We start from the raw sequence: 20,826 nt of genomic DNA, 5'->3' as shown, positions 1-20,826 counted from the left end.
CGAGCTGTGGCAAGAAGGTTTGCTGTTTGCTGTCAGCGTAGTGTCCAGAGTATGGAGGCGCTACCAGGAGACAGGCCAGTACATCAGGAGACGAGAGGCCGTAGGAGGGCAACAACCCAGCAGCAGGATCGCTACCTCCGACTTTGTGCAAGGAGGAGCAGGAGGAGCACTGCCAGAGCCCTGCAAAAATGACCTCCAACAGGCCACAAATGTGCATGTGTCTGCTCAAACGGTCAGAAAAGCCTTCTAGACCTATGAGGGTGGTATGAGGGCCCGACGTCCACAGGTGGGGGTTGTGCTTACAGCCCAACACTGTGCAGGACGTTTGGCATTTGCCAGAGAACACCAAGATTGGCACCCACTGGCGCCCTGTGCTCTTCACAGATGAAAGCAGGTTCACACTGAGCACATGTGACAGACATGACATGAGTCTGGAGATGCCGGGAGAACGTTCTGCTGCCTGCAACATCCTCCAGCATGACCGGTTAGGGTGGTGGGGTCAGTCATGGTGTGGGGGTGGCATTTCTTTGGGGGACCGCATAGCCCTCCATGTGCCTCGCCAGAGGTAGCCTGACTGCCATTAGGTACCAAGAGGGGATCTCAGACCCTTGTGAGACCATATTCTGGGTGCGGTTGGCCCTGGGTTCCTCCCTAATGCAAGACAATGCTAGACCTTATGTGGCTGGAGGTGTCAGCAGTTCCTGCAAGAGGAAGGCATTGATGCTATGGACTGGCCCGCCTTCCCCAGACCTGAATCCAATTGAGCACATCTGGGACATCATGTCTCGCTCCATCCACCAACGCCACGTTGCACCACAGACTGTCCAGGAGTTGGCGGGATGCTTAGTCCAGGTCTGAAGGAGATCCCTCAGAGACCATCTGCCACCTCATCAGGAGCATGCCCAGGCGTTGTAGGGGAGGTCATACAGGCACGTGGGAGGCCACACACACTACTGAGCCTCATTTTGAGGACATTACATCAAAGTTGGATCAGCCTGTAGTGTGGTTTTCCACTTTAATTTTGAGTGTGACTCAAATCCAGACCTCCATGGGTTGGATAAATTGATTTCCATTGATCATTTTTGTGTGATTTTGTTGTCAGCACATTCAACTATTTAAAGAAAAAGTATTTAATAAGAATTTTTCATTCATTCAGATATAGGATGTGTTATTTTAGTGTTCCCATTATTTTTTTGAGCAGTGTATATATATAACCTCCTGAGGACTATAACCTCTTATTTTTCAAAACTGTAGGGCCTGGTTACCCATAAACTTGTGTTCACTTCAAAAGCTCGTTGAAGTCTTACATTACCCACGTGTCAAAAATTGTTACTCAACTTGCAACTCACTTTTGCAAAAAGGTTTCACAAAAAAGGACTCAAACCTTTTAATAGAGGACTTGAACACGTATAATAGAGATTTAACAAACCTGTAACAGTGCAAACAAAGGACTATACCTTATACATCACAGACACGTATCACTCATTGCATGCACTTATTTGATCCTGATTTGGTTCTTTTTAAATTATATCCCACTGCTGGCTTTGCTTCTGAAGCTAAGCAGGGTTGGTCCTGGTCAGTCCCTGGATGGGAGACCAGACGCTGCTGAAGTGGTGTTGAGGACCAATAGGTCCCACTCTTTCCTCTGGTCTAAAAATATCCCAATGTCCCAGGGCAGTGATTGGACGCTGTCCTGTGTAGGGTGCCGTCTTTCGAATGGGGACGTTAAACGGGTGTCCTGACTCTCTGAGGTCATTAAAGATCCCTTGGCACTTATCGTAGGAGTAGGGTGTTAACCTCCCGTGTCCTGGCTAAATTTCAAGCTGTCCTCATACCATCATGATCACTCATCATTACCAGCTAACAATAGGCTCATTCATCCCCTCTCCCCCTGCAACGATTCCCCAGGTCGTTGCTGTAAATGAGAACGTTGTTCTCAGACAACTTGGTTAACTTGACAACCTGGTCAAATAACGGTAAAATAAAAATAATAAAAAGAAATCGGGTCTGGACTCACCCAGCAATATGTTAGCAGTCAAACAGGAAATTAACAGTTGAATCCAATGGGCTCAAAAACTCTCTCTCTCTTTCCCTGGATCAATACACAGTTGAGTCTTTCCTTGTTGTTGGTTACGACTCAATTCATCTTGGTCACGGCACCAAGTGTTAGCAATTGATGTTACCTCTTCAATAACACAGACCCCAAAGCAAATGGGAGGGAGAAAATAAGTTTATTCCAAGAGGACAAATCATATGTTTTGGGCTGAGAGGTAGATGTTCATTCTCCTGTCCTCAGTGATTCTCTCCTCCGCATTCTTTCCACAGAACAAAGGGACAGGATGTAGTTGTATAAACCTACCCTAGCCTACAGTTGACCAATTATAATTCCTGTTATAAAACTGGGCCAATGGCCTTATTTCAGGCTCAATGTCGAGACAAATTCCTCCCATGTCTCTGACCCATTGATAAATAATCCCCTATTACAGAAAAACATTATTTCCATTGATCGTTGGAACTCTATTTGACGTCTAGTCCTCTTTGACCTTTAGTCCTCTGTGTTGTGCATTTATCTTAACATATTATTGCAAAATTCTTGTCTGTTTCACAGTTTCAGGGCAGCCCTAACCTGAAGATAGTTCTGCTGGGGGAAGACTGGACTAGGGAAGAGGCATAACAGGAAACACCATCCTGGGGAGGGAGGTGTTTAAAGCGGGGGCTTCTCCAGTGTCTGTGACTGCACAGAGGAGAAACGGAGGGAGGGTGGATGGGAGGAGATTGATGTCATCGACACCCGGGACTCTATGACACAACAAATGTCTAAAGAAGAGATGAAAAGTGAAATAGTCAGGTGTATAGAAATGTCAGTCCCAGGACCTCACGCCTTCCTGCTGGTGATCAGACTGGGAGGTTCACAGAGGAGGAGCAGAACACTGTGAACTGGATCCAGGGGAGAACTTTGGAGAAGAAGCATCAATGTACACCATCATTCTGTTCACTCATGAAGATCAACTGGAGGGTAAATCAGTGGAAGAGTTTCTGGCTGAGAGCAAAGAGTTACTGAAACTCATCAATATCTGTGGGGGCAGATATCACTCCTAATCAATGACAAGAGAGAAGACAACACTCAGGTCCCAGAGCTGAAGAAGATAGAGGAGATGGTAAGAAGAATGGGAGGAAAACACTACACCAATGAGATGTACCAGGAGACCCAGAGGAAGATCAAGAAGAGGAGGAGAGGAAGAGACAGGAAAAGGAGAAGAGAGAGAGAGAGAGAGACAGGAGGAGGAAGAAAGAAGAAGAAGAGAAGAGAAATTGAATGAGTGCAAGTGGTCAGCGCTTTGCTGGGGTACAGCTGCATTGGGGTTGGGAGCCATGTACAGCTCTCCATGGTCGTTAGCAGCAGGGGCCGCATTGCCGCCTGTTAAAGGTTATCAGTGCATGGACACCTATTTCACCTCAGAAGACCAGAGAGTAAGATTTCCACATCCACCATCTCAGATTGTTTTGAAATTAAGATGAATTATTATTGTAACTCTGAGAAATTAATAAATAAATACAATTTATTGTGCCTAAATTTGACATTTTAATTGATAGGATTCATATACTATTCAATTAATATAGTACCTAACATAATAATAATATATACTTAGCAAGACGCTTTTATCCAAAGCGACTTACAGTCATGTGTGTGCATACATTCTACGCATGGGTGGTCCTGGGAATCGAACCCACTACCCTGGCGTTACAAGCGCCATGCTCTACCAACTGAGCTACAGAAGGACCACAACATCTGATCTGGATCCAATTTTTCCCCAACAATGACTAAGAACAAAGAATGGTCAAAAGCCTCAGATCAGATGTTGGGTATTATTTCACACTAATGACTTGTTATCTGAGGGGCCATTTGCATCTCCCAATGGTCCTAATGTGGAACTGTAACCATCCCGATATCATGGAAATCAGAGAACGCCCCGTAGCACTCCACTTCAGAGATGTTAACCTCTGAAAGGACTGATCTCTATAACATACGTGTTATATATAAGTTAACTTCTGAAAGGACTGATCTCTATAACATACGTGTTATATATGTTAACTTCTGAAAGGACGGATCTCTATAACATACGTGTTATATATGTTAACTTCTGTAAAGTGTTAAAACATTTTAAACACCCCCTCTGGTCCCATTACCAGACGACATTTACATAATAACCATTTTGCTTCAATTATTAGAAAGGATCATCTCTGAAAATGCATATCATTTACTAGAGAGTTCCTAGTCACATGACCTTGTAGAGAATGATACACTAACAGACTCACAGACTTTTATCTTCATTTCCTTGATGTCTATGATGTACTAAGTGCTAAGTTAAAGAGTTGAAGAAAAAACATAAAAATATCCGTAGCTGATTTATAATCCCTTTTACTTTTGCACCACTTATCACAGAACCACTGACCGATATATTTTAACCTGACAGCTGTTTCTGGTGTTGTCCTTATGATCTGTAAAGCAGGACATGTCCTCCCCCTACATAAAGGAGGCCTTCTGACTTACATACTATCCAAACAATTAGAAAATGATCTTGCCTTCACAAAGTACTAGAATCCCTGGACAACTAACTGTCAACTAAGAACATCTTTAACTTCCCACTCTATTCTTAATGTGAACCAATCAGGTTTTAGAATCCCATCTATTCTTAATGTGAACCAATCAGGTTTTAGAATCCCATCTATTCTTAATGTGAACCAATCAGGTTTTAGAATCCCATCTATTCTTAATGTGATCAAATCAGGTTTTAGAATCTCATCTATTCTTAATGTGAACCAATCAGGTTTTAGAATCCCATCTATTCTTAATGTGAACCAATCAGGTTTTAGAATCCCATCTATTCTTAATGTGAACCAAGCAGGTTTTAGAATCCCATCTATTCTTAATGTGAACCAATCCGGTTTTAGAATCCCATCTATTCTTAATGTGAACCAATCAGGTTTTAGAATCCCATCTATTCTTAATGTGAACCAATCAGGTTTTAGAATCCCATCTATTCTTAATGTGAACCAATCAGGTTTTAGAATCCCATCTATTCTTAATGTGAACCAATCAGGTTTTAGACCTGGACAGAGCACAACATTCCTTGCATTTTGTTTCCCTGGAGCCTCTAGTGCAGGTCAGGACTCTGGTGTTGAATTATTTCAATGAAGATTGTATTTTACCCCTTTTTTTCTCCACAATTTCGATCTTGTCTCATTGCTGCAACTCCCCAATGGGCTCGGGAGGCAAAGGTTGAGTCACGTGTCCTCTGAAACATGACCCACCAAACCACGCTTCTTAAAACCCGGAAGCCAGCCGCACCAATGTGTCCGAGGAAATACTATTTAACTGACGACCGGGTTAGCCTGCAGGCGCCCGACCCGCCACAAGGAGTCACTAGAGCGCGATGAGCCATGTAAAGCCCCCGCCAAACCCTCCCCTCACCCGGACAGACGACGCAAGCCTATTGTGTGCCATTCTACGGGGACTCATATAAACATATATGCAAGTTTTATTTATTTTTAAATGAAAACCTCATTAAATATGTGCTATTATGTAAATGACGAAACCCGTTTTTCAACACATTGCTTCAAGGCAAATGTTGTTATTTTGTTCTATTGTGAGACACTCAATGGTCAGACTTTTTTACAGAACAGTTTATCAAAATATAGTAAATATATTTTGCATATATTTTACAGTCATAGCTATGTCATATGTCATAACAGCTGACATAAAGAGCGTCTGCAAATGACTTAAATGTAAATGTAAATAATTTGTCATAACCTGTCATAATATGGTCACAACACTGTCATGACACATATATTTAGACCTGTTTGTGACATATATTACATTATTTTATGGCTACACCTACATAAGAGTCAGAACCCACAGAACCTACCACTGTAGATATTTTATGATTGGTTATGACACCTACATAAGAGTCATAACCCACAGAACCTACCACTGTAGTTATTTTATGGTTGGTTACAACACCTACATAAGAGTCAGAACCTACAGAACCTACCACTGTAGTTATTTTATGGTTGGTTATGACACCTACATAAGAGTCAAACCCCACAGAACCTACCACTGTAGTTATTTTATGGTTGGTTATAACACCTACATAAGAGTCAGAACCCACAGAACCTACCACTGTAGTTATTTTATGGTTGGTTATGACACCGACATAAGAGTCAAAACCCACAGAACCTACCACTGTAGTTATTTTATGGCTGGTTATGACACCTACATAAGAGTCAAAACCACAGAACCTACCACTGTAGATATTTTATGGCTGGTTATGACACCTACATAAGAGTCAAAACCCCAGAACCTACCACTGTAGTTATTTTATGGCTGGTTATGACACCTACATAAGAGTCAAAACCCACAGAACCTACCACTGTAGATATCAGTAAGCCAATACGAGAAGAGCAGTGACAGAAAGAAAACATTTGCCTGATTAGCGGGGTCGAGACAGTGGCAGTACAGGTAGAGGAGGAAAAGCAGGTAGCCGGCAGCAGCGCGTCAGAGATGTAAATTAGTCGAGGTGAAGATGACAGTTAGCAACGATCTACCAGACAGTAGCCAGTCAACAGTTGCTTTTATTCCACGTCACAAATAAACCAACTTGTATGTGATTTGATTTGCCCTAAGTGTCTAAACGCTGGACTGAAAATCCCATAGAGCACACGGAAGGTAATCGTGATGCATTTAGGAGGAGTGTTTACACTTCCTCCAGGCTGCAGGAGTGCTCCAGGGGAGATGGGGCATTTAATGTAAATGTGAGGATGGTTCTTTTAGCCCACCAACACGGTCTTGGTTCTGCAGCTCTAAAGAAAATAAGCAAGTCCTATGGATTCCTTCCTTCTCAGCTCATATCAGAGACCTGACAGGAGAGTGACAGGTCATTAAAAGGGAGAGTAGCCCATTATTGTCAGGTGCAGACTACACCACAGGACCTTCTGTGGCTCAGTTGGTAGAGCATGGCGCTTGTAACGCCAGGGTAGTGGGTTCGATTCCGGGACCACCCATACGTAGAATGTATGCACACATGACTGTAGGGATAAAAGCGTCAGCTAAATGGCATATATTATTATTATTTTTATTATTACAGACACCCTGGTTCGATTCCAGGCTGTATCACAAACGGCCGTGATTGGGAGTCCCATAGGACTTGCCTAGTTAAATAAAGGATCAATAAAAATTGTTATAACCGTGTCATAACATGTTAGGACACTGGGTGTCAAGTGAAGTGTTACCAATAATTTCGTACGTAAAAAGATAAGATGTGTATGCACCCAGTGCCCAAGGAAGCAGAGGTAACCTGCCAAATGATTAACGCCCCGTAGCACTCACTTCGGTAGCCATGAAGTGCTTTGAAAGGCTGACTCACATCAACAGTATCCTCCAGGGAAACCCAAGACCCACTCCACCCGCATATCGCCCCAACAGATCCACAGATGTCACAATCTCAATCACACTCCACACTGCCCTTTCACACCTGGACAAAAGGAACACCTATGTGAGAATGCTGTTCATTGACTACAGCTCAGTGTTCAACAACATAGTACCCTCAAAGCTCATTAATAAGCTAAGGACCCTGGGACTAAACACCTCCCTCTGCAACTGGATCCTGGACTTCCTGAAGGGCCGCCCCCAGGCGTTAAGGCAACAACACGACTGCTACGCTGATCCTCAACACAGGGGCCGCGCAGGGGTGTGTACTTTTTATTTTTCGTATTTTTTATTTAATATTTTTTTAACCAGGTGGACCAGTTGAGAACAAGTTCTCATTTACAACTGCGACCTGGCCAAGATAAAGCAAAGCAGTGCGACAAAAATGACAACACAGAGTTTCACATGGGATAAACAAACGTACAGTCAATAACACAATAGAAAAAGTCTATGTACAGTTTGTGCAAATGTAGTAAAATTAGGGAAGTAAGGAAATAAATAGGCCATATAGCTTCCAGCTTCAGTGATTTTTGCAATTCGTTTCCATCATTGGCAGCAGAAAACTGGAAGGAAAGGCGGGCAAAGGAGGTGTTGGCTTTGGGGATGACCAGTGAAATATACCTGCTGGAGCGCGTGCTACGGGTGGGTGTTGCTATGGTGACCAGTGAGCTGAGATAAGGCAGCATACTTAGTACCGGTATACTTGATAATTAGTCCCCCTCCTGTTCTCCCTGTTCACCCATGACTGCCTGGCCAAACATGACTCCAGCACCATCATTAAGTTTGCTGACGACATAACAGTGGTTGGCCTGATCACCGACAACGATGAGACAGCCTATAGGGAGGAGGAGGTCAGAGAACTGGCAGTGTGGTGCCAGAACAACAACCTCTCCCTCAATGTGAGCAAGACAAAGAAACTGATCGTGGAATACAGGAAAAGGTGGACCAAACAGGCCCCATTAACATCAACGGGGCTGAAGAGGGCACGACAAAACATTTACCCCGTCAGGAGACTGAAAAGATTTGGCATGGGTCCCCAGATCCTCAAAAAGTTCTACAGCTGCACCATTGAGAGCATCCTGACCGGTTGCATCACCGCCTGGTATGGCAACTGCTCTGCATCTGACGGTAAGTTGCTACAGAGGGTAGTGCGAACGGCCCAGTACATCACTGGGTAAAGCTTCCTGCCATCCAGGACCTAGATAATAGGCGGTGTCAGAGGAAAGCCCATAAAATTGTCAGAGAATCCAGTCATCCAAGTCATAGACTGTCATCTCTGCTACCGCACGGCAAGCGATACCGGACCGCCAAGTCTAGGACCAAAAGGCTCCTTAACAGCTTAATTAAAACCTCTTTGGGATAGGGCTAGCATTTTCACTTTTGGATAAATAGCGTGCCCAATTTCAACTTTCTGCTTCTCATGCCAAGAATATAAGATATGCATATTATTAGTATATGTGGATAGAAAACACTCTGAAGTTTCTAAAACTGTTTGAATCATGTCTGTGAGTATTACAGAACTTATGTAGCAGGCAAACCCGAGGACTAACCATTCAGAACAAAAAAATTAAGGTCACTGTCTATTCAATGAGTTTTCTTTGGGACACTAGATGAAATATGAGCTTGTTTGCAGTTCCTACCACTTCCACTGGATGTCACCAGCCTTTGGTTGAGGTTATTCCTTTGTGCAATGAAGAAGTACGGCCATCTTGGATTAGGGTAATGTTATGTGTACTGTTTGAGAGTTGCGCAAGACTAGGAAGGTAGCGTTAGTTTGTGATCCTCCTGTATTGAAAACAGATAGCCCCGTCTTCAATTTGATTCATTATTAACGTTTAAAAATACCTCAAGTTGTATTACAAAAGTAGTTTGAAATGTTTTGGCAAAGTTTACAAGTCACTTTTAAGATATTTTGTAGTGACGTTGCGCAAATGGGATGCTGCTTTTTTTCTTGATCAAAACGCACCAAATAAATGGACATTTTGGATATATATCGACGGAATTAATCGAACAAAAGCACCATTTGTGATGTTTATGGGACATATTGGAGTGCCAACTAAAGAAGCTCGTCAAAGGTAAGGCATGTTTTATATTTTATTTCTGCGTTTTATTTGAATCTGGCGCTTTGCATTTTCCTTGGCAATTGGCCAGGTGGGACATTTGTGTCCGCCTATCCCAGAGAGGTTTTAATCTACTCTACTGCTACACTTAAATCACTCTGAGTGTTTTCCATTAATGACACTCTCCATAAATACCTTTCCCCCTTTTTCTCTCCACTCTACAGAATGGACTCTTGGAAAGCCCCTTGGTAACTTGAGTATGGTAACATCAAAAGGTTAGGAACCTAACATTATTTTGGCAATCCAACCAGTTGAAAGTGTCCGTTGGTACTTAAAAAATGTGATGTCAGATCAGTTGTCGTCTGAGACATTATTAATGATGATAGGACAACATAAACTGTATCTTGGAAAGTCTACACGTTCTAGTTATCAGATTCACATGGAATTGTTGTGCAATTTAAATGTTTAAATATGAAACTATTTGTGAAAAGATTAAATGTCATTTTAGCTTCTAAATGAGAGACTTGTTTTCATAAGTGAACTATGCTCACACAGTGGCCCCGCTCAAGTGAACAGGCATTGGTTGTGAACTATGAAACACGCCCTTCTCTCCCCATGACAAATGCCCAATGACGAAAGTCAACCTCTTATGTTCCCGATGACATGAGGACTGCTGTCCATAGTTTAAAGGGCAAATTTCAACGTGGAGGTGACAATCGACACGCTGAAGGGATGAATTTCAACTTTACCAGCCAGAATATAGCATGAGCTTATGGTATTGCAACTTGGTATGAACTTTGAACTCTTGTTCACTAAAGATGTGATACATCCTGGCCGTCAGCGTTATCAGCAGCAGCTGAATGACAGGGTACTACATCGAATCCGTTCTACCACCGAAAGACAGGGTACTACATCGTATCCGTTCTACCACCAGACGAACGACTACAACGTATCTGCTCAGAAATACTCTTCAAAGGACAAGGGAGATCTCTGCTGTGCAACCTAGCCTTCCATCTTCGACCAATCTATCGAAGCGCTGCTCAGAGTAAATATATTTCTTGAATTTTCCTTTTCCGAATGGGCAGTTATTTAGAATGCATACAATTCTGTATTTACGATAGCATAGCTTCATAAGATCAGATAGAGACCCAATCCTTTTGTTTCTCAGTCTTCACGCACTTTCATTCAAACCCAACCCCCTTTCTTTGTGTAACCAGCCGTCATATCGGTTTCGTCCACTAGGGATGTTTCCTTTTATGACATAATTAGTCGTCAATGTATGATCCATCCTGTGTATATGTAATTCTGTGGGACTATTTAGGTATTTTGTAAATAAATGATGAATCCAAATTTTGTATTGCAGATTCAACTTGTTAGCCAGGGTTCGTGAAGATAACCAAGAATTTACAACTTTCAGATGAGACTGAATAAGGTGACGATTAATAATTGACTGCTATTGATATAAAAGATTACCAGGTCTTTAAGAGTTTATTCGGAAGACAACAGCTCTATAAACATTCTTTCGTGGTGCCCCGACTTCTAGTTAATTACATTTGCATGATTAGTTTAATCAGGTAATATTAATTACAGAGAATTGATTTTATAAAATAGCATGTCATGTCATTTAATCCATAGTAAAAAGACACAACAATACTATATTTCCACACTAAATACATGCACTAAGATAAACATGGTCAACACCTGGGCTGCTTTCAAAAACTATCATGATAGTCCACCCTGCCACACGGCTAGCATATATATAACATTGCAAATGGTTTTGAAAGAACTGTTCTATCATTCAGTAAGTTCCGTTGCCATACGTAGCAAAACGTTAAGACCAACTGAACGCACCCCGGTGTTTTAAAAGCCTAGCATATGCATAGTGCATTCATACCCTTGGCTGACGCCTACAGCTAGACCTGCTGCCACCAATACTGGTGAAGCAGACAACATCCCTAGTCCTGCTGCGGCTAGACCGCCGTACGCTGCCAGTTTACAGTAAAACGTAATATCGCTGATCTTTCTCTGAGCCTCTTCATAGTCAGCACTGGTGTAGTGTTCTCCTCCGTTGTCCTCCTCCACCATCTCCTCGATCTTCTCCAGCAGCTCTCTAACCTGAGTGTTATCTTTTCTCTTGTCATTGATTAGGGAGTGATATCTGCCCCACAGATATTGATGAGTCTCCGTAACTCTTTGCTCTGAGCAAGAAACCCTTTGACTGATTTCCCCTTCAGTTGATCTCCATGTGAACAGCAAGATGGTGTACATTGAGGCATCTTCTCCAAAGTTCTCTTGGATCCACTTCACAGTGTTCCTCTCCTCCTCTGTGAACCTCCCAGTCTGATCACCAGCAGGAACACATGGGGTCCTGGGACTGACATGTAGATGGCCTTTTCTATTTCTCTTTTTATCTCTTCTTTAGACATTGTTGTGTCATAGAGTCCCGGGTGTCGATGACATCAATCTTCCTCCCATCCACCACTCCACTCTGTTTCTCACTCTGTGCAGTCACAGACACTGAGACGCTCCACTTTAAACACCTCCCTCCCCAGGATGGTGTTTCCTGTTGTACTCTTCCCTGATCCAGTCTTCCCCACCAGAACTATCCTCAGGTCAGAGAGCTGCCCTGAAACTGGAAACAGACAAGAAGTGTTTGAGATGATAATTTTCAGTAGCCATTTATCAAGACACTATGTGTTCCTGCACAGTATGTGTGTGTGTGTACCTTGGCATTGACCAGTGAGTGTCAACAGGAACAGAATCTTCAGAATCCTTCCTGTCCCTTGTTCCATCTCTACTACTGCAGCCAATCAAAAACATGAAACAGACAATGACCTCATTACAAAATACAAAGTCCACATTTCTTCAGTGACTCATCCAAAGCGTTTGGCCAAGTTCCAACGTTATCACGCCCTGACCTTAGATTTCTCTGTTTTCTATATATTTTGGTTAGGTCAGGTGTGACTAGGGTGGGTATGCTAGTTTTTGTATTGTCTAGGGTTTTTGTATGTCTTGGCTTTTGTAGGTCTAGGGTTTTTGTATGTTTATGTTGGCCTGATATGGTTACCAATCAGAGACCACTGTTTATCGTTGTCTCTGATTGAGGATCAAATTTAGTAGCCATTTCCCTTTGGTGTTTGTAGGATCTTGTTCTATGTTTAGTTGACTGTCTGCACTATTCATATAGCTTCACGTTTCGTTCGATTGTTTGTAGTTTTGTTAGTTGAGTTTCAGTTATTAAATATCATGTGGAATTCTACTCCCGCTGCGCCTTGGTCTCATCTTCGTGATGAACGTTCACAGATGAGGAGAGAAATTATTAATTTTTTTCAGCTATTTGACTTCTAAACAATAAAAACTATAAGACTATAAACTATAAAAAGAGTAATGATATGCGGTACAACTGTTGTAAAACACAGTACATTCCCTAAAATAAGTAGTGATATGCTGTATAACTGTGGATAAACACAGTCCTTAACAACGTAGCCTACATCAGGTGAACATAATGTGCTCATATGGGGCGTATCAAATGACATTCTAAACATGGTTATTATTCTACCGCTGCCTGTCTGCTGCTGTTAAGACCAGATAGACCAGTTAGAGGTCGTGTTCCATTACCATCAAACATCACATCTACTGTGTTGACAGACAGGAACAGTTCAGACAATAATTAAGTGGAATCAGTATAACTGAAACCAGTGCTAAATGTGTAAATCAGGAGGTGTCTGAACACATAGCATAGTGTTCCTCTGTTCCTCTGCTCAGATGTTGCTGACACCAGATCTTACAACACCTGGATAGGTATTTTATATATCAGCTAACCACATCATGTGTCTATCAGTCATCCATTGGTTGATACATGCAACCTCTAAGCAGTTTGACCTTAGTCAGTACTGACAAAAAACCTGCAGGTGTGTCCTCACAGCAACAACCTGCTATAAGACGGCTGTTGACCCAAGGTACAGTATACTGCACTATCTCTGCACTAAACAAGGTACAGTATACTGCACTATCTCTACACTAAACAAGGTACAGTATACTGCACTATCTCTGCACTAAACAAGGTACAGTATACTGAACTATCTCTACACTAAACTAGGTACAGTATACTGCACTATCTCTGCACTAAACAAGGTACAGTATACTGCACTCTCTGCACTAATCAAGATACAGTATACTGCACTATCTCTGCACTAAACAAGGTACAGTATACTGCACTATCTCTGCACTAAACAAGATACAGTATACTGCACTATCTCTGCACTAAAAACAAGATACAGTATACTGCACTATCTCTGCACTAAACAAGGTACAGTATACTGCACTATCTCTACACTAAACAAGGTACAGTATACTGCACTATCTCTGCACTAAACAAGGTACAGTATACTGCACTATCTCTGCACTAAACAAGGTACAGTATACTGCGCTATCTCTGCACTAAACAAGATACAGTATACTGCACTATCTCTGCCTAAACAAGATAAAGTATACTGCACTATCTTGCACTAAACAAGGTACAGTATACTGCACTATCTGCAATAAACAAGGTAGAGTATACTGCACTATCTCTGCACTAAACAAGATACAGTATACTGCACTATATCTGCACTAAAATATACAGTATACTGCACTAAACAAGATACAGTATACTGCACTATCTCTGCACTAATCAAGGTACAGTATACTGCACTATCTCTGCACTACTCAATGTACAGTATACTGCACTAAACAAGATACAGTATACTGCACTATCTCTGCACTTAACAAGATACAGTATACTGCACTATCTGCACTAAACAAGGTAGAGTATACTGCACTATCTCTGCACTAATCAAGGTACAATATACTGCACTAAACAAGATACAGTATACTGCACTATCTCTGCACTAAACAAGATACAGTATACTGCACTATCTCTGCACTAATCAAGGTACAGTATACTGCACTAATCAAGGTACAGTATACTGCACTATCTCTGCACTAAACAAGATACAGTATACTGCACTATCTCTGCACTAATCAAGGTACAGTATACTGCACTATCTCTGCACTAAACAAGGTACAGTATACTGCACTATCTCTGCACTAAACAAGATACAGTATACTGCACTATCTCTGCACTAAACAAGATACAGTATACTGCACTATCTCTGCACTAAACAAGGTACAGTATACTGCACTATCTCTGCACTAAACAAGGTACAGTATACTGCACTATCTCTGCACTAAACAAGATACAGTATACTGCACTATCTCTGCACTAAACAAGATACAGTATACTGCACTATCTCTGCACTAAACAAGATACAGTATACTGCACTATCTCTGCACTAAACAAGATACAGTATACTGCACTATCTCTGCACTAATCAAGGTACAGTATACTGCACTAATCAAGGTACAGTATACTGCACTATCTCTGCACTAAACAAGATACAGTATACTGCACTATCTCTGCACTAATCAAGGTACAGTATACTGCACTATCTCTGCACTAAACAAGATACAGTATACTGCACTATCTCTGCACTAAACAAGGTACAGTATACTGCACTATCTCTGCACTAAACAAGGTACAGTATACTGCACTATCTCTGCACTAAACAAGGTACAGTATACTGCACTATCTCTGCACTAAACAAGGTACAGTATACTGCACTATCTCTGCACTAAACAAGGTACAGTATACTACACTATCTCTGCACTAAACAAGGTACAGTATACTGCACTATCTCTGCACTAAACAAGGTACAGTATACTACACTATCTCTGCACTAAACAAGGTACAGTATACTGCACTATCTCTGCACTAAACAAGGTACAGTATACTGCACTATCTCTGCACTAATCAAGGTACAGTATACTGCACTATCTCTGCACTAAACAAGGTACAGTATACTGCACTATCTCTGCACTAAACAAGGTACAGTATACTGCACTATCTCTGCACTAATCAAGGTACAGTATACTGCACTATCTCTGCACTAATCAAGGTACAGTATACTGCACTATCTCTGCACTAAACAAGGTACAGTATACTGCACTAAACAAGATACAGTATACTGCACTATCTCTGCACTAATCAAGGTACAGTATACTACACTATCTCTGCACTAAACAAGGTACAGTATACTGCACTATCTCTGCACTAAACAAGGTACAGTATACTGCACTATCTCTGCACTAAACAAGATACAGTATACTGCACTAAACAAGATACAGTATACTGCACTATCTCTGCACTAATCAAGGTACAGTATACTGCACTATCTCTGCACTAAACAAGATACAGTATACTGCACTAAAACAAGATACAGTATACTGCACTATCTCTGCACTAATCAAGGTACAGTATACTGCACTATCTCTGCACTAAACAAGGTACAGTATACTGCACTATCTCTGCACTAAACAAGATACAGTATACTGCACTAAACAAGATACAGTATACTGCACTATCTCTGCACTAATCAAGGTACAGTATACTGCACTATCTCTGCACTAAACAAGATACAGTATACTGCACTATCTCTGCACTAATCAAGATACAGTATACTGCACTAAACAAGATACAGTATACTGCACTATCTCTGCACTAATCAAGGTACAGTATACTGCACTATCTCTGCACTAATCAAGGTACAGTATACTGCACTATCTCTGCACTAAACAAGGTACAGTATACTGCACTATCTCTGCACTAATCAAGGTACAGTATACTACACTATCTCTGCACTAAACAAGGTACAGTATACTGCACTATCTCTGCACTAAACAAGGTACAGTATACTGCACTATCTCTGCACTAAACAAGGTAAATGTTTCAGGTGAAAGTCTAACCATTTTTCTCCTTTCACTGTTCTACAATATTAAAACGTGTATAAGTACAAACATACTGTATAGCAGAATGTGACTGTTAACAGCTACATGATTATATTGTTTTGACATTTTGATGTTAAGTGATGTGATCATATGATTATTTATGCATAAATGTGAACAGACCTGTTATCAATAAAATGTCTACTTAATATTGTGCTACAGTTATTTAACTACTGTAGAGTAGATTGTTGTACAACAATTAATTAGTAAGGTAGTTAAGTTGAATACTCACTTTTAGTGTGGTTGCACAGATCTGTATATTGTTGTCCCCTGTTGTCACTGAGAGACCTGAAGCAGTGGGCCTGCTGGTTTTGCATAGCCAGGTGCCGCAGGTGGGTGGAGATTTACTTCGACCAATGGAATGGTCTTAAACTCATGCAAAACTAAAGCGCCCAATGTGCTGCACCTTACATTCTGTTAAGTTTCATTTTCCCAGCAACTAATCACTTCTAGCCAATGAGAGACTCTTATGTAGGTGTCATAACCAACCATAAAATAACTACAGTGGTAGGTTCTGTGGGTTCTGACTCTTATGTAGGTGTCATAACCAGCCATAAAATAACTACAGTGGTAGGTTCTGTGGGTTCTGACTCTTATGTAGGTGTCATAACCAACCATAAAATAACTACAGTGGTAGGTTCTGTGGGTTCTGACTCTTATGTAGGTGTCATAACCAACCAGAAAATAACTACAGTGGTAGGTTCTGTGGGTTCTGACTCTTATGTAGGTGTCATAACCAGCCATAAAATAACTACAGTGGTAGGTTCTGTGGGTTCTGACTCTTATGTAGGTGTCATAACCAACCATAAAATAACTACAGTGGTAGGTTCTGTGGGTTCTGACTCTTATGTAGGTGTCATAACCAACCATAAAATAACTACAGTGGTAGGTTCTGTGGGTTCTGACTCTTATGTAGGTGTCATAACCAACCATAAAATAACTACAGTGGTAGGTTCTGTGGGTTCTGACTCTTATGTAGGTGTCATAACCAACCATAAAATAACTACAGTGGTAGGTTCTGTGGGTTCTGACTCTTATGTAGGTGTCGTAACCAACCATAAAATAACTACAGTGGTAGGTTCTGTGGGGTTTGCCTCTTATGTAGGTGTCATAACCAGCCATAAAATAACTACAGTGGTAGGTTCTGTGGGTTCTGACTCTTATGTAGGTGTCATAACCAACCATAAAATAACTACAGTGGTAGGTTCTGTGGGTTCTGACTCTTATGTAGGTGTCGTAACCAACCATAAAATAACTAGTGGTAGGTTCTGTGGGTTCTGACTCTTATGTAGGTGTCATAACCAGCCATAAAATAACTACAGTGGTAGGTTCTGTGGGTTCTGCCTCTTATGTAGGTGTCATAACCAGCCATAAAATAACTACAGTGGTAGGTTCTGTGGGTTCTGACTCTTATGTAGGTGTCATAACCAGCCATAAAATAATGTAATATATGTCACAAACAGGTCGAAATATATGTGTCATGACAGTGTTATGACCATATTATGACAGATTATGACACATTATGTCAGCTGTTATGACATATGACATAGCTATGACTGTAAAATATATGCTAAATATATTTACTATATTTTGATAAACTGTTCTGTAAAAGTCTGACCATTGAGTGTCTCACAATAGAACAAAACAACAACATTCTGCCTTGAAGCAATGTGTTGAAAAACGGATTCTCGTCATTTACATATTAGCACATATTTAATGAGGTTTTCATTTAAAAATAAATAAAACTTGCATATAGGTTTTCTTTGAACTTGTAAAGTGTCAGCCTGATGAGAGTAAACAAACAAAAATCCCAGGCACCACAGGCTAATAGCAGGTTATAACACGTCAATCATGTCTTAAGGCCAGGCACCACAGGCTAATAGGGATTTTTGTTTACTCTCATCAGGCTGACACTTTACAAGTTCAAAGTAAACATATATGCAAGTTTTATTTATTTTTAAATGAAAACCTCATTAAATATGTGCTATTATGCTACAGTACCACCTTCTGAACTACTACTGGATCTGCTACAGTACCACCTTCTGAACTACTACTGGTGCTGCTACAATACCACCTTCTGATCTACTACTGGTGCTGCTACAATACCACCTTCTGAACTACTACTGGTGCTGCTACAGTACCACCTTCTGAACTACTACTGGTGCTGCTACAGTACCACCTTCTGATCTACTACTGGTGCTGCTACAGTACCACCTTCTGAACTACTACTGGTGCTCCTACAGTACCACCTTCTGAACTACTACTGGTACTGCTACAATACCACCTTCTGAACTACTACTGGTGCTGCTACAATACCACCTTCTGATCTACTACTGGTGCTGCTACAGTACCACCTTCTGATCTACTACTGGTGCTGCTACAGTACCACCTTCTGAACTACTACTGGTGCTGCTACAGTACCACCTTCTGAAGTACTACTGGTACTGCTACAATACCACCTTCTGAACTACTACTGGTGCTGCTACAGTACCACCTTCTGATCTACTACTGGTACTGCTACAGTACCACCTTCTGACCTACTACTGGTGCTGCTACAGTACCACCTTCTGAAGTACTACTGCTACTGCTACAATACCACCTTCTGAACTACTACTGGTGCTGCTACAGTACCACCTTCTGAAGTACTACTGGTACTGCTACAATACCACCTTCTGAACTACTACTGGTGCTGCTACAGTACCACCTTCTGATCTACTACTGGTGCTGCTACAGTACCACCTTCTGAACTACTACTGGAGCTGCTACAGTACCACCTTCTGATCTACTACTGGTGCTGCTACAGTACCACCTTCTGAACTACTACTGGAGCTGCTACAGTACCACCTTCTGAACTACTACTGGAGCTGCTACAGTACCACCTTCTGAACTACTACTGGAGCTGCTACAGTACCACCTTCTGAACTACTACTGGAGCTGCTACAGTACCACCTTCTGAACTACTACTGGAGCTGCTACAGTACCACCTTCTGACCTACTACTGGAGCTGCTACAGTACCACCTTCTGAACTACTACTGGTACTGCTACAGTACCACCTTCTGAACTACTACTGGTGCTGTTACAGTACCACCTTCTGATCTACTACTGGAGCTGCTACAGTATCACCTTCTGAACCTACTACTGGAGCTGCTACAGTATCACCTTCTGATCTACTACTGGTGCTGCTACAGTACCACCTTCTGATCTACTACTGGAGCTGCTACACTACCACCTTCTGATCTACTACTGATGCTGCTACAGTACCACCTTCTGAACCTACTACTGATGCTGCTACAGTACCACCTTCTGAACCTACTACTGATGCTGCTACAGTACCACCTTCTGAACCTACTACTGGTGCTGCTACAGTACCACCTTCTGATCTACTACTGATGCTGCTACAGTACCACCTTCTGAACTACTACTGGTGCTGCTACAGTACCACCTTCTGAACTACTACTGATGCTGCTACACTACCACCTTCTGATCTACTACTGATGCTGCTACAGTACCACCTTCTGAACTACTACTGGTGCTGCTACAGTACCACCTTCTGAACTACTACTGGTGCTGCTACAGTACCACCTTCTGAACTACTACTGGTGCTGCTACAATACCACCTTCTGAACTACTACTGGTGCTGCTACAGTACCACCTTCTGAACTACTACTGGTGCTGCTACAGTACCACCTTCTGATCTACTACTGGAGCTGCTACAGTACCACCTTCTGAACTACTACTGGGGCTGCTACAGTACCACCTTCTGAACTACTACTGGAGCTGCTAGTACCACCTTCTGAACTACTACTGGAGCTGCTACAGTACCACCTTCTGAACTACTACTGGTGCTGTTACAGTACCACCTTCTGATCTACTACTGATGCTGCTACAGTACCACCTTCTGAACTACTACTGGTGCTGCTACACTACCACCTTCTGATCTACTACTGATGCTGCTACAGTACCACCTTCTGATCTACACAGTACCACCTTCTGAACTACTACTGGTGCTGCTACAGTACCACCTTCTGATCTACTACTGATGCTGCTACAGTACCACCTTCTGAACTACTACTGGAGCTGCTAGAGTACCACCTTCTGAACTACTACTGGTGCTGCTACAGTACCACCTTCTGAACTACTACTGATGCTGCTACAGTACCACCTTCTGAACTACTACTGGTGCTGCTACACTACCACCTTCTGATCTACTACTGATGCTGCTACAGTACCACCTTCTGAACTACTACTGGAGCTGCTAGAGTACCACCTTCTGAACTACTACTGGTGCTGCTACAGTACCACCTTCTGAACTACTACTGGTGCTGCTACAGTACCACCTTCTGAACTACTACTGGTGCTGCTACAGCACCACCTTCTGGTCTACTACTGATGCTGCT

The 20,826-nt window shown here is 41.9% G+C and overlaps 1 long non-coding RNA gene and 1 pseudogene across 1 annotated transcript; one reads left to right on the top strand and one right to left on the bottom strand.

The window, feature by feature from the left end:
• Positions 1 to 4,568: 4,568 nt before the first annotated feature.
• On the top strand, positions 4,569 to 5,583 carry LOC118382235 (uncharacterized). The gene is made up of 2 exons (XR_008109892.1): positions 4,569 to 5,063; positions 5,103 to 5,583. It is a non-coding gene; the product is annotated as an uncharacterized LOC118382235 (long non-coding RNA).
• A 5,819-nt stretch (positions 5,584 to 11,402) lies between these two features.
• Positions 11,403 to 16,760, bottom strand: LOC127921893 (GTPase IMAP family member 7-like; annotated as a pseudogene).
• Between the last annotated feature and the right edge of the window lie 4,066 nt (positions 16,761 to 20,826).

The sequence above is a fragment of the Oncorhynchus keta genome, unplaced genomic scaffold (genome assembly GCF_023373465.1).
Source record: "Oncorhynchus keta strain PuntledgeMale-10-30-2019 unplaced genomic scaffold, Oket_V2 Un_contig_23938_pilon_pilon, whole genome shotgun sequence".
NCBI lineage: Eukaryota > Metazoa > Chordata > Actinopteri > Salmoniformes > Salmonidae > Oncorhynchus > Oncorhynchus keta.
This window is presented reverse-complemented; position numbering and strand designations above follow the sequence as displayed.